This window comes from Pituophis catenifer, unplaced genomic scaffold (assembly GCF_029215685.1).
Source record: "Pituophis catenifer annectens isolate HBS135680 unplaced genomic scaffold, rPitCat1.0.hap2 SCAF_2, whole genome shotgun sequence".
Classification (NCBI taxonomy): domain Eukaryota; kingdom Metazoa; phylum Chordata; class Lepidosauria; order Squamata; family Colubridae; genus Pituophis; species Pituophis catenifer.
In genome coordinates this window covers 151,683,115-151,695,641 of record NW_027256882.1, presented here as the reverse complement: position 1 = coordinate 151,695,641, position 12,527 = coordinate 151,683,115, and positions in this window count along the sequence as shown.

The window sequence follows — 12,527 nt, the reverse complement described above, 5'->3', positions numbered from 1 at the left end:
TCTATCCTGCAAATCATGATGTTGAGACCTAACAATTTGCTGGATTTTACTGTCATAGTATCCAAAATGGCTGCCATTTCCTCATAGCCAATTAACAGCTTCAATAGCAATAATATTATATCAATAGTATAATAATAAAAAAATTTATTCTATTCTATTCTATTCTATTCTATTCTATTCTATTCTATTCTATTCTATTCTATTCTATTCTATTCTATTCTAATAGCACTTAGATTTATATACCGCTTCACAGTGCTTTACAGCCCACTCTAAGCAGTTTACAGAGTTTTGTAAAATATACAATATTTGTAAAATATTTTTAAAATTGTAAAATTGTAAAATATACAATATTTGTAAAATATACAATATTTGTAAAAATATTGCCCCCAGCAATCTGGGTTCTCATTTTGCCCACCTCGGAAGGATGGAAGGCTGAGTCAACCTTGAGCCAGTGCGAATCGAACTGCCAAACTGCTGGCAAGAATTAGCCCGTAATACTGCATTCTAATCACTGCCCCACCACAGCTCTTCAACCTCATTTGAGTTATAAAAATACTCCTGGCGTGGAAGACAACTCCAGATGACTTTAGGAAAAATGACCATCTTGCTCTTGGAAGGAGTTAGCAGTTGCCCTCTTGTAGAATGTAGTTTAAAACCAAAACCAAAACTCCAGACTGATCTACAGATTGGCATTTCCTGGTGGAATTACATGGAAGGATTGAGAGGCGTCTTGTGCTTAGCTTTGTTAGATCTGCCAAAGTCAGCTAGGTATTGCCATTGTATTTTGTTATAAACAGCCACAAATCCACTTGAGACAGTGTCTGGTAACAAGGAAAGTGTTGCGAAGAGAGGAAATTAAGCCAGCTTTCTTGAAATAAACAACAGACATCAGTCCTGTTAACAAGACCTTTCTTCACTCCCTTCCCAACATTGCTAGCCTACACCACCCATCATTGATTGAAACAGATCAATAGTCCTTTTAAAGTCTCACTTCCCTCCTTTCTCCCTAGAGCTTTCGACCGAATGTAGTCAATCAAACCTGGAATGACTTGATTGCATATGAGCAGAGAAAGCCTCCTAGCAGCTAGGGTCACTTGCAGCTTTTAAGTCTGTTATCCCACAGGTTCTTGCTCTTTCTTTTAAGGAAGGACCCTGGGTTTTGCTTCAGTTGCTTCAAATCTTAATTGTTAAAAAGAGAGGTTGTACAACTCACATGGAGGTCAGTGGGACCACTGTCTTCCAGCATGGATGCTCTGTCCTTTAACAAGTTAGGGGTCCCAAAGCTGGGCTGGAGCCAGGGGAAAGTGGATTGACCATTCTGGTACCAACTTTAATGGGAATGGGTGGGAGGGTGGATGGATTCTTGGAAAGACTGTGCCTTCCAAGTCTTACAGTCAGGCATGAAGGCCTTGCCCACCATTAAAGATCGATCCGCACATTAATTAGACTTTATGGTGAGGGCCTCCTCATTGGGAAATGTCCTTTATTTACCATCTACTTATTTTCTTCCACCTTTAATAGAAACAAAGTTTGGTTGATTGCAGAATTTTTAACGTGGAGAGCATGTGATAGTTGGACTCCTCTTTCCTGCAGTTTCAGGTGGTACCATCTCAGCAGAGATGAATAAATACATCCTTAAACGGATGTCAAATTTGAATGATGTATTTGGACCAGGAAATGTCTTTATTCAAAGGGGAGATGAGGTCAATGCAGTTGATCCTTTTCTGATATGTAGGAAGCACCCTTCTTTCATTCAAATATTTCAAATATGGGCCCTGGTACTATTAAACAGATGTTCTGTGCCAGCTTTCCAGAGCTCACCTCCTGAAATTCATGATTCATTTGAAAGTGATGAGAGCCCTTCTGAAACTATTGCAACTGAGATGTCAGGAGGGCAATTTGTTTATCCATTGCTATGACTTAATCATGAAATGCTCTCAGTGCCCTAGAGACCAAACTTGCTCTTTTTCTCTCCCAATATTACATGAGGATATCTCTGCAAGACTGGATCAAGGATAGGTAGTCTGTGACCTTCTTGATGCTGTCCCAGAATCAATAGCGATAGGACTTAGACTTATATACTTCTTCATAGTGCTTTCCAGCCCTCTCTAAGCGGTTTACAGCAGGGACGAAATCCAGCAGGTTATGACAGGTTCTGGAGAACTGGTAGGGAAAATTTTGAGCAGTTCGGAGAACCGGTAGTGGAAATTTTGAGTAGTTTGAAGAACCGGCAAATACCAACTCTGGCTGGCCCCAGAGTGGGGTGGGAATGGAGATTTTGCAATATCCTTCCCCCAGGAGTGAGGACGGAATGGGGATTTTGCAGTATCCTGCCACACCCACCAAGCCATGCCCACCAAGCCACATCACGCCCACCAAGCCACGCCCACAGAACCAGTAGTAAAAAAATTTGGATTTCACCACTGATGTACAGCATCAGCATATTGCCGCCAACAATCTGGGTTCTCATTTTACCAACCTTGGAAGGATGGAAAGCTGAGTCAACCTTGAGCGGATCAAGAACGAACTGCCAAATTGCAGGCAGCCGGCAGTCATCAGAAGCCTGTAGTATTGCATTCTAACCACGGTGCCATCACGGCAATGGTGGAATGCTGCCGGTTTAACAACCAGTTCGGTGAGTGCATGCTTTGCATGGACGCACGCGCTTTGCGCGTGCCTGCACTTAAGGCGCTTGCGCGCAGTGCTGAAAATGGAGCATTTAGAAGCTCAGCTGCTTACCTTCCAAGTCAGCAACAATAACTAGAACAGTGAGGGGGGAGGAAATCAGCTGTGCAGCGCGATTGAGATGAGCTACAAAACAGGATGGGCGGGACCAAATGATCATCGGCACTACCAGTTCACCCAAACCGGTCTGAACCGGCTGAATATCACCTCTGATCACGTCTCAATAGCCTTGTGATTTGGGATTGCACCAAAATGTAGTTCAGCCAGATCTGCTGGATGACAGTTTTACCTACCTGAAAGGTACATGCTCCATGCTGTCATGAACAGGGGAATAGACTAGACTAGACTAGACTAGACTAGACTAGGCTAGACTAGACTAGACTAGACTAGACTAGACTAGACTAGACTAGACTAGACTAGACTAGACTAGAATAGAATAGAATAGAATAGAATAGAATAGAATAGAATAGAATTCTTTATTGGCCAAGAGTGATTGGACGCACAATGAATTTGTCTTTGGTGCATATGTTCCCAGTGTACATAAACGAGATGACTCCTGGATGCTCCAGCCAGCCAACTTCTCACAGAGCCAGTCTCCCTTGAACTGCACACCAAACACTCTGAGGCTTCTGGAATTACATGGGAAGAGCATGGAGATGATTGAATGAATCACCCACTTGCAGGCCAGCGATTATGGTTCATTTATTTGGAATTACAGGTAGCCCTCGACTTACAACCATTTGTTTACTGACTGTTTGGAGTTACAATGTCACTGAAAAAGTGATTTACGACTGTTTTTCAGACTTACGACTGCTGCAGCATCCTCAGGGTCATGATCCCAAAATTCAGATTGCTTGGCAACAGGATAGTTGTTTGCAGTGCCCTGAAGTCATATGATCACCTTTTACAACCTTCTGACAAATAAAGTGAACGGGATAACCAGATTGTGTGACAAACTTAACAACTGCAGTGGTTCACTTAACAACTGTGGCAAGAAAGGTCGCAGAATGGGCAAAAACATATTTGGCAAGTGTCTTGGTTAGCAACATAAATTTTGGGCTCAATTGTGTTCATACGTCATAATATTCCCTGTATAATTTCCATGAATTTCTGAGGGAATGAGGTCAGGTATTACCGGAAGAATGGTCCAAACATTATCAAATTGCCAGTTCCTGCACCTGGTGCGGTTGGAGCTAAGAATTCTACCCATCATGCTTTCCATTTGTTCTTGTCTTTTTCATTCTACTGTATGATATTGAGGGGAAGATAATATCAACTAATTCTTTGCTTTTCATGTCAATATTATTCTGTTTTTGTGTCTGGTGCCCTCTTGTGGCAAACATTTTGCCATACATCTTTTTCTGAAGCACCTACTCTGCTTTTTAGGTCTCATTTTGATTGCTGTAACATGCACCTGTGCTCAAAGCAATAGCAATGGCACTTTGACTTATATACCACTCCACAGTGCTTTCCAGCCCTCTCTAAGCAGTTTACAGAGTCAGCATATTGCCCCCCAACAATCTGGGTCCTCATTTTAGCCACTTTGTAAGGATGGAAGGCTGAGTCAACCGTGAGCTGGTGAGAATCGAACTGCTGAACTGCTGGCAAGAATTAACCCATAATACTGCATTCTAATCACTGCGCCACCATGGCTCTTCAACATCATTTGAGTTATAAAAATACTCCCTGAGTTGAAGACAACTCCAGATGACTTCAGGAACATTATTATTACACTGGAATAGCAACAACAGTTTCGGAAATGACCTTTCTTCTGAAAGTCCAGGACAGTTCAGAAAATAATAATAATGCACATAATACCAGCTAACAGAAAGAGAATGACTGTGGCAAAAGAAAGCAAAGGTAGTACCAATAGAAACAGGTGCCTTGGGTGCAATCGCAAAACAATGGGAACATCACCTGAACACTATTGGCACTGACAAGTGTGAATTCTACATCAGTCAACTGCAAAGGCCAGCTTTACTCAGAACAGTTTACATCTCACGATGATACTTCCAACACCATAAAACATTAACATCTGCCTATCCCAGGTCCTTGGGAAGGGCTTGAAAGGCAGACAAAAACATCTGGCTGACTGTGTGACAAAATAATAATAATAATAATAATAATAATAATAATAATAATAATAATAATAATAATTAGTCATGGGAACATAAAGTGGAAAAAGTTATAGAAAATGAGAAGGTGAAGATCTTGTGGGACTTTTTAATACAGATGGATTGTCATTTGGAATACAACACGCCAGATATCACAGTTGTTGAAAACCGAAACGTACAATTTATTGACATCGTGGTACCAGGGGATGCCAGGGTCGAAGAAAAAGAACTGGAAAAAATCATGAAATATCACAACCTGGCCATCAAAACTACACGGCTATGGATGGAACATGTAACAGTGATACCCATGCACTTGGTACATGTCCAAGAATTTTATAAGATACTTCAATAACACCAGCGGAACTGCAAAAAACTGCGCTACTTGGAACATCGTACATTTTAAGAAGGTACTTGGTTGATACCTTGGACACTGGCAGCAACCCGTATCAACCATTACCACCAGTCAATGGTATTTGTGATCCATTTTTGAATGTTTAGTTGACTGAGTTTCATGTTTAATGAATAAAGTAAATAATAATAATAAATATTATCCTGCACCAATAACTTTAACATCCCCAAACAACAACATCTGCCTAACCCAGACCCAAGCAAAGTCAACGGGGAAGCCAGATTCACTTAACAACTGTGTTACTAATTTAACAATTGCAGTGATTCACTTAACAACTGTGGCAGGAAAAGTCGTAAGATGGGGCAAAACTCACTTAACAAATTTCTCACTTAGCAACACAATTTCTGGGCTCAGTTGTGGTCATAAGTCTAGGACTACCTGTAATAAAGTAATATTTAACATTCATAGCTCTGTTGTCCTAGTTTGCTCTATCTTGAAGATCAGATCAGAGTACCTTAAAAAAAGATGAAGTATATGGATTTTGCGTACATATCTGATGATACTCAGGTTAAATCGTTTGGCAGTAATATGGAAAGAATGGCAAAAAGTTGAATGATGGTTGACAAACAGTAAAACATTATTAATAGCAAAAGACACAAAAAGTAGATTAAGAGAACTACAACATAAATTATTTGCTTGCTAACAATGATTAAGCTGCTAATAAATTAGCACTTCTGATTTTGAATGTCATATTGAAATTTTATTGCCTCTACCAGAACAAAAAGGAACTTGCTGAAATTCACAAGGAACAAAAGATCAGCTAATAAATAATATATTTTAAAAATGAAGAAAACACTACTTACAAATGGCTTGAATTCATAATGAAAAGGTATTCAATTCTCCTACATGGAGTTGCAGTCAGTCATTTTAGAATTAAGTGGCAACAGTTGCAAGCATTCAAAAAAATCGGTGACCTCCTAAACATAATCAAGCACTCCAAATCCTTTAGCGATGTCCATTTTGCTCTCCAAATTCATGGAGACCTAACCCTAACCCTAGGTGTATTTTCCCCCGAATGGGATTTTCCCATGTACCTTACCAGGAAACGTAGATAAGGCTGACTTGAAAAGTCGATCAACTGTTCAAGTCAGCCTTACCTACGTTTCCGGGAAAATCCCATTGGGTGGGAAATACACGTAGGGTTAGGTCTCCATGAATTCAGAAAGCAAAATGGACATCACGAATGGATTCAGAGTGCTTGATTATGCTTAGGACACCAACTTTTCGAGTCAGCCTTATTTACAATTCCTGATTAGATAGATGAGAAAATCCCATTCAGGGGGAAAATACACCTAGGGTTAGGGTTAGGTCTTCATCAATGTATGCCCTGTTTCCCCTAAAATAAGACATCCCCTGATAATAAGCCCAATTGGGCTTTTGAGCGTGTACGCTAAAGTAACATCCCCCCCCGAAAATAAGCCCTCTCTGAAAATATTTGACTGTATGTGCAGCCGGTCCCTGCCATTTCCTCTGGTTAGGCTTAGGGAGACAGAGCTGGAAATCAGGTAAGAAGGCAAGAGGAGCCCCGTCTTGCTCCACACGCCCCAAAATAATAAGACATCCCCCAAAATAAGACCAAGCATTTATTTCGGGGTTCAAAAAAATATAAGACAGGGTCTTATTTTCGGGGAAACACGGGTAGAACTGGCAGACTCATGGGGAAAATTGTAGAGATTGTTCATTGTAGGAGCTGATATTTTTAAAGGCTTAGATTGTATCTTTTTAAAAATAAATAGCCAGATCTTATATTTTCTATTGTTTGTATAGAAGGTAGGTGATTACTATTTTGTGGTTAGAAATTAGAACTTCTTCCCCAGAACCACCTATTTTAAGGGTCGATATGATAGTCGTCTGCCCTCAGATACTTGATCAAACCTGTGGTTAGAAGAATCAATGGAAAGAAAATATATACAATGAAAACAGAAATCCATTTACCAATATAAAACACCATCTCTTCACGCAAGAGGGCATCCAAGAGCTAAGAAAGTCTAGTTGCCTTTTGAAAAAGCACAATTGGGACAACCATGGCCTGGATGACTGAGAATCTCCATAGACATCCAAGAGGTAGTTTGAAGATCTTGTTCTGGCAAATCAATTCACCATCTGCCCCAAAAAACATCAGTTGTTAAAAAGGAAAATAAAATGGATACTGCTTGATCTACAGAGAAAAAAGTAGCTTGAATCTGCCAGGGCAGATTTCTCAAGTTTCTCTTAGCTTTTTTTCCTTAGAAAAATACTTACTTGAAAGAGACGTTTTTCCATAAATATGTGAGCATTAAATGACGCTAAACTATTAAAAATAAAACTAATTTAGCACAAAAAAGAACTTTTATTACTTGTGCAATTGTGTCACCATACTCTCTGGTATGCTTGTTTTTTGTTGTACCATTAGATGTATCCTGACTAGAGAAAATCTTGCCCAAAGAAGCGGAGTGGAGAATGTATGACCAGGAATTGTTTGGACTATCGTCCCTAATCAGCGGCCATGCTAAAACTGATGATTGGGGTATTGATTGGATCCATGACAAAAAAGATTCTCAAAAGTTATCTTCTCTCTTTTGCGTACTTAATTGAAAGACAATGGTATCGAACGACTGAGCTCTCTGTTATTAATATGATCACTGATCTCCCACTCCCAGTAGTGGGAGACGAACCAGAACCTGTTCACATACTGTAGTGTGCTATGGTGAAACACTCTTACCCTGAACCAACTCAAGAGCAACTGAAACTTGGAAAGCTATTTTAAGAATCTGTGATTGTAACTTCACTGTTTTGTTATGACTTTGCACTTCCTCTGTAGTCCGTACTTCCTTGTCTTTCAGACTGCAGAAAACCTTATTTATGTCTTACTGTACGTTTAGTTCAGGTTTAAAAGATTTGATGCCTAAAATTCCAAAGAGATACAGGGCTACTGTATGCATCCACCTCTAATGTAAAGCCTGCTAATAATATGACTTAACAGAGCAAATAGAACATTTACCCTCTAGTCACTCTTCCAGTTAGGCTCCGTGTGAAGAACAGTCCTTTGCTTAGGACCGTGATGGCGAACCTATGGCATACGTGCCACAGGTGGCACGCAGAGCCATATAAGTGGGCATGCGAGCTCAGCTCTGGTGTGCATGTGCGCGCCAGCTGGCTGATTTTCAGGCCTTCTGGGCCCACCAAAAGTAAGGAAACAGGCTGTTTCCTGCCTCCGGGGGGCCTCGGGGGTGGTGGGGAAAGCCTGTTTTTTGCTGTCCCCAGGCTCCAGAGCCTTTCTAGTTAAAGGGTTAAAATGGCCTTCCCCACCACCCCCGGAGGCCATCCGGAGGCCAGAAATGGCCCGTTTGCCAACTACCAGTGGGCACATAGAATTATGGGTGTTGGAACACGTGCGTGACCCCGTCCCCTGCTCCTGGCACGCGATGGCAAAAAGGTTAGCCATCACTGGCCTAGGATATAAAAAGGGCTTATCGTAGAAATGGTGAGGTTTGGGTAGTGTCACAAATAGAGGTTCCTCCTATTTTTACACAAATCAGCCCAAGGTGCTTTTATTTATATAAGATTTGTAAGATCCATTAAAGCAGAATGGAAACCTTAAATAAATCATTACTTATGGGGTAGGCACTATATTGAGAATATGGCTTGTTTCAAGCTCAGAATGAGAGCTCAGTTTGAAGTAGTTCAGGTTGATTGTGTAGTGATGAAACAACATTCAAAATGTTTCAGTATTAAAAGGTAAAGGTTCCCCTCGCACATATGTGCTAGTCATTCCCGACTCTAGGGGGCGGTGCTCATCTCCGTTTCAAAGCCAAAGAGCCAACGCTGTACAAAGATGTCTCTGTGGTCATGTGGCCCGCATGACTAAATGCCAAAGGCGCACGGAATGTTGTTACCTTCCCATCAAAGTGGTCCCTATTTTTCTACTTGCATTTTTTATGTGCTTTTGAACTGCTAGGTTGACAGAAGCTGGGACAAATAACAGGAGCTCACCCCATTACGCGGCACTAGGGATTTGAACCGCTGAACTGCTGACCTTTCAATTGACAAGCTCACCATCTTAACCATTAAGCCACTGCGTCCTGTTTCAGTATTACAGCTTCAGAAAAACATTGGGAACTTGCAACAAATTCTTTGCTTTCTTGTTTTCTATCAAAAGTCGCAAGAGTAGGTATGCTGCCAGTCTATGCAGAATTTTTTTTTTCCATAAAATATTCCAGTTTTTGTCTCGAGAATTCAAGGCAGCGAACATGGGATGTTTCCTTATTTTCATTTGCAAAACAATTTGGTAAACTAGGTCAGGCTGAGATTATATGCCCCAAAGACATTTGACCATGATCAAGTGAAGTATTATAACTACTTCACTGCACCACATTGAACTGCATTGCTAATTGCCTTCCAAACTGCAGTAAAATTGATAAAAGATTTTGGAAATATTAAAAAAAATCCTTAAGGAAAAATAAGAATAATCAACTGGTTTAAATTATGTAAATGGAGAGCCTTGTTAATCTATGTCAGCAAAAAGTAGGATTCTGGGGGCACCTTTTAGAATATGTAATTGGGGAAAGCCCTTGGGGCTCCTCAACAGAGAAATCTTTTTAAATTTTAAAAATCCTGAAGCTCCCAGTCAACCCATTAACATAATTAAAATAATACTCAGAAACATTTCTTACAAGGCTCCCTTTTTCTTTTGCAGTCTGCCAATTTTATGGCATTTTCTAATGCTTTTGAATGTATGTAATTGGGGGAGGGAGGGAATTGTTCATGCTAATATATGAATATTAAAATTACAAGATATAAAAGGGAAAGGCCATGCATCCTGGGGCTAGGAAATGATCTTCTAGAATTAAGGCCCCACCCCTCACATGCCTGTGGATTTGTGAAGCTTGAAAGACTGATTAGAAATATATGGATTTCTAAACCTTGTCTTCCAACACTACTTCAACACCAATGTTGTATGTTGACCCATTCTTTTTTTTAGCATCCTTTTAAAACCATAGACTTTCCCAAACGGCATGTGGATAATGGAATAATTATTCACCTAATAATATGCTGCTGTGTAAACATTTCTAAATAAGCCAAATTACACTAAAATACAGATTCAGAGTATCTATTCAAGTATGTATGGTGGGCACATGGTCACACCGAAGTAAACTGCCAAACTAATTCCAATATAGTAAACATTCACAAATACTACATTTTAAGATGCTTCACAAGAGATTTGACTGCAGTTATCCAGGCTCGGTTTTTAATCGTTGCTATTAGTTTACACTTCTGTTGTAGGATTGTCAGATTGTTGGAGATTATAGTTCAGAGAGTTCCCTTTGAAATGTCAACCCTAAAACAAGTTAATACCTGCATGCTTCAAGATTTAGAATGTTTTCTACTCTGGTGATGAAATCAATTATCAGGACAATACAATTCTAAGTAATGTTGAGAATGAGTGGCTGCCCAGGTTCTTCAAAGCCTGTCACTTAAGCTGAACAAAGCAACAAGTCAATGGTCATGTTTTCTTCTATTTTTTCAGTCCTTTATGTCTGATTGGGAAGAAAAATATGGATGCAAACTTGGTGAGGGCCTATTCTAGCACTTCTTGAGGGAAAGAAAAGGCCTTAGAATTAGCTGGTCTAAACTCATTTTCCATCTGAGCTTGCAACATTTTACTTGGGGGCCCAGCACCAATGAGTCTCCCTATAGACAAACTACTCAACTGGTAGAATGATGCTTTACTTCATTCTAGCCCCTTCCAGTCACCAGACCTGGGGGTTAGAACTATTGCTTGTTTTCAATGTTTTCACAGAGTAGCCCTTTCTTCATTACTATAATAAAGAGGCAGAATGCAGATATTAAAACCCTGCACACCCTTTAAGAGCACATTCCCCCTCACTCTATAGAGTCAACCTCTTTCTATTCTTACACAGTAATTTCCTTCAAGTAAAAGAAACATATGGAAAGAAGCTGAATCTTCTTTCAAACATATATGTATAGGGCCAGATGTCAGTATTCTCTTGTGCTGCAGACTATAAAAGATGTATGGTAGTTAGTCAGTGTCTGGCACTCTGGTACCTTTGCATGCCCACAGGGGCCTCACTTATGGCCACAATCTTGATTATACAAAACGAACCATAGCAACTTCTAGTCTTGTATGACCCAGACCATGATAAATCAACATTTGCCAACAGAATTCCAAATTGCACAAAATGTTTATTTGCATTAATCCAGTACATTTAACCTTCAGGAACTAGATTAAATTAGGGGTAGGACATGTTCAGTTCTTTTCAACCTTAACACTTTTCATCCTTAAAATATGCAACATTATAAAGACCACAAGAAATTACCATAAAGGTAGCAGTATTATTTAGAACTAGTTTTAACAAAAGCAGAGCTTTAAACACATTTTAGTGGTTTTAACAGCACTACACTTAAGAGAACTCATGTAAAGTGAAAATATTTAGAATCAGATACATCAGTTAAGAAAATAAAAAACAGAACTGTGTCATTCAGATATTCCAGAATGGACGCAGTAAACGTTTTGTACTCTGATATATTTAAGTTCTCCAACTCTTGGATTCCAATAGCTAGATGGAAATTTCTTGTAAGGCTCTTCCGTTCTTTTGCAACATTGTCTATAAAATGTTGACATGTTAAGAAAAAGAAACAACTACTGCTTAGTCAGAAATTTACAGACCCCTTCACACTCTGAACAGCTTTGGAAGAGAGTCTGATAAGTTACAATTTTATAGTCATTAGCTAATACTGCACTGAAACCAGGTTTCTTTCTGAGCAGCCTCTCTAATCTAAAACGAAGGCATCAAACTCTAGAACCCAGATTACAACCAACTGGCAAATGTTGAAGAGGTTTACATACTCCTGGGTGCTGGGAGGCAACCCTCCCCCAACATTTTTATAGTTTCATTCTGTTGTTTCACAGGTAAAATCTCCAGAGTAAAATCTGAAAAAGGCAACATGTTTCGTTTTAGTTTTTTTTTTTTAACCACTTACATGAAAAAGAGCAAGTTACAAAAAGCATAAATTCAATCTTAATATAAGACATTCATAATACAGTGGGACGTATACAGTAACTTGACAATGACCATCACAACGAAGATTCGAACATCTTGTCATTTAATAAGCACACCAGACAACCAAACTGCTACCGTTATTATCCCAATTACTATGGTAAGAACCACATACGCTTGCAGTTTTGTGATTTTAAATCCCAAATGGAGGAGACATCACAAGTCTTTTAAGTTTCCCTTCAATAAAGGCCATTTGGGTGTTATAGTGAACCACTCACTATTAATATTCAAAAATTTATCAGCAATTCTTTAGTTTTCAGA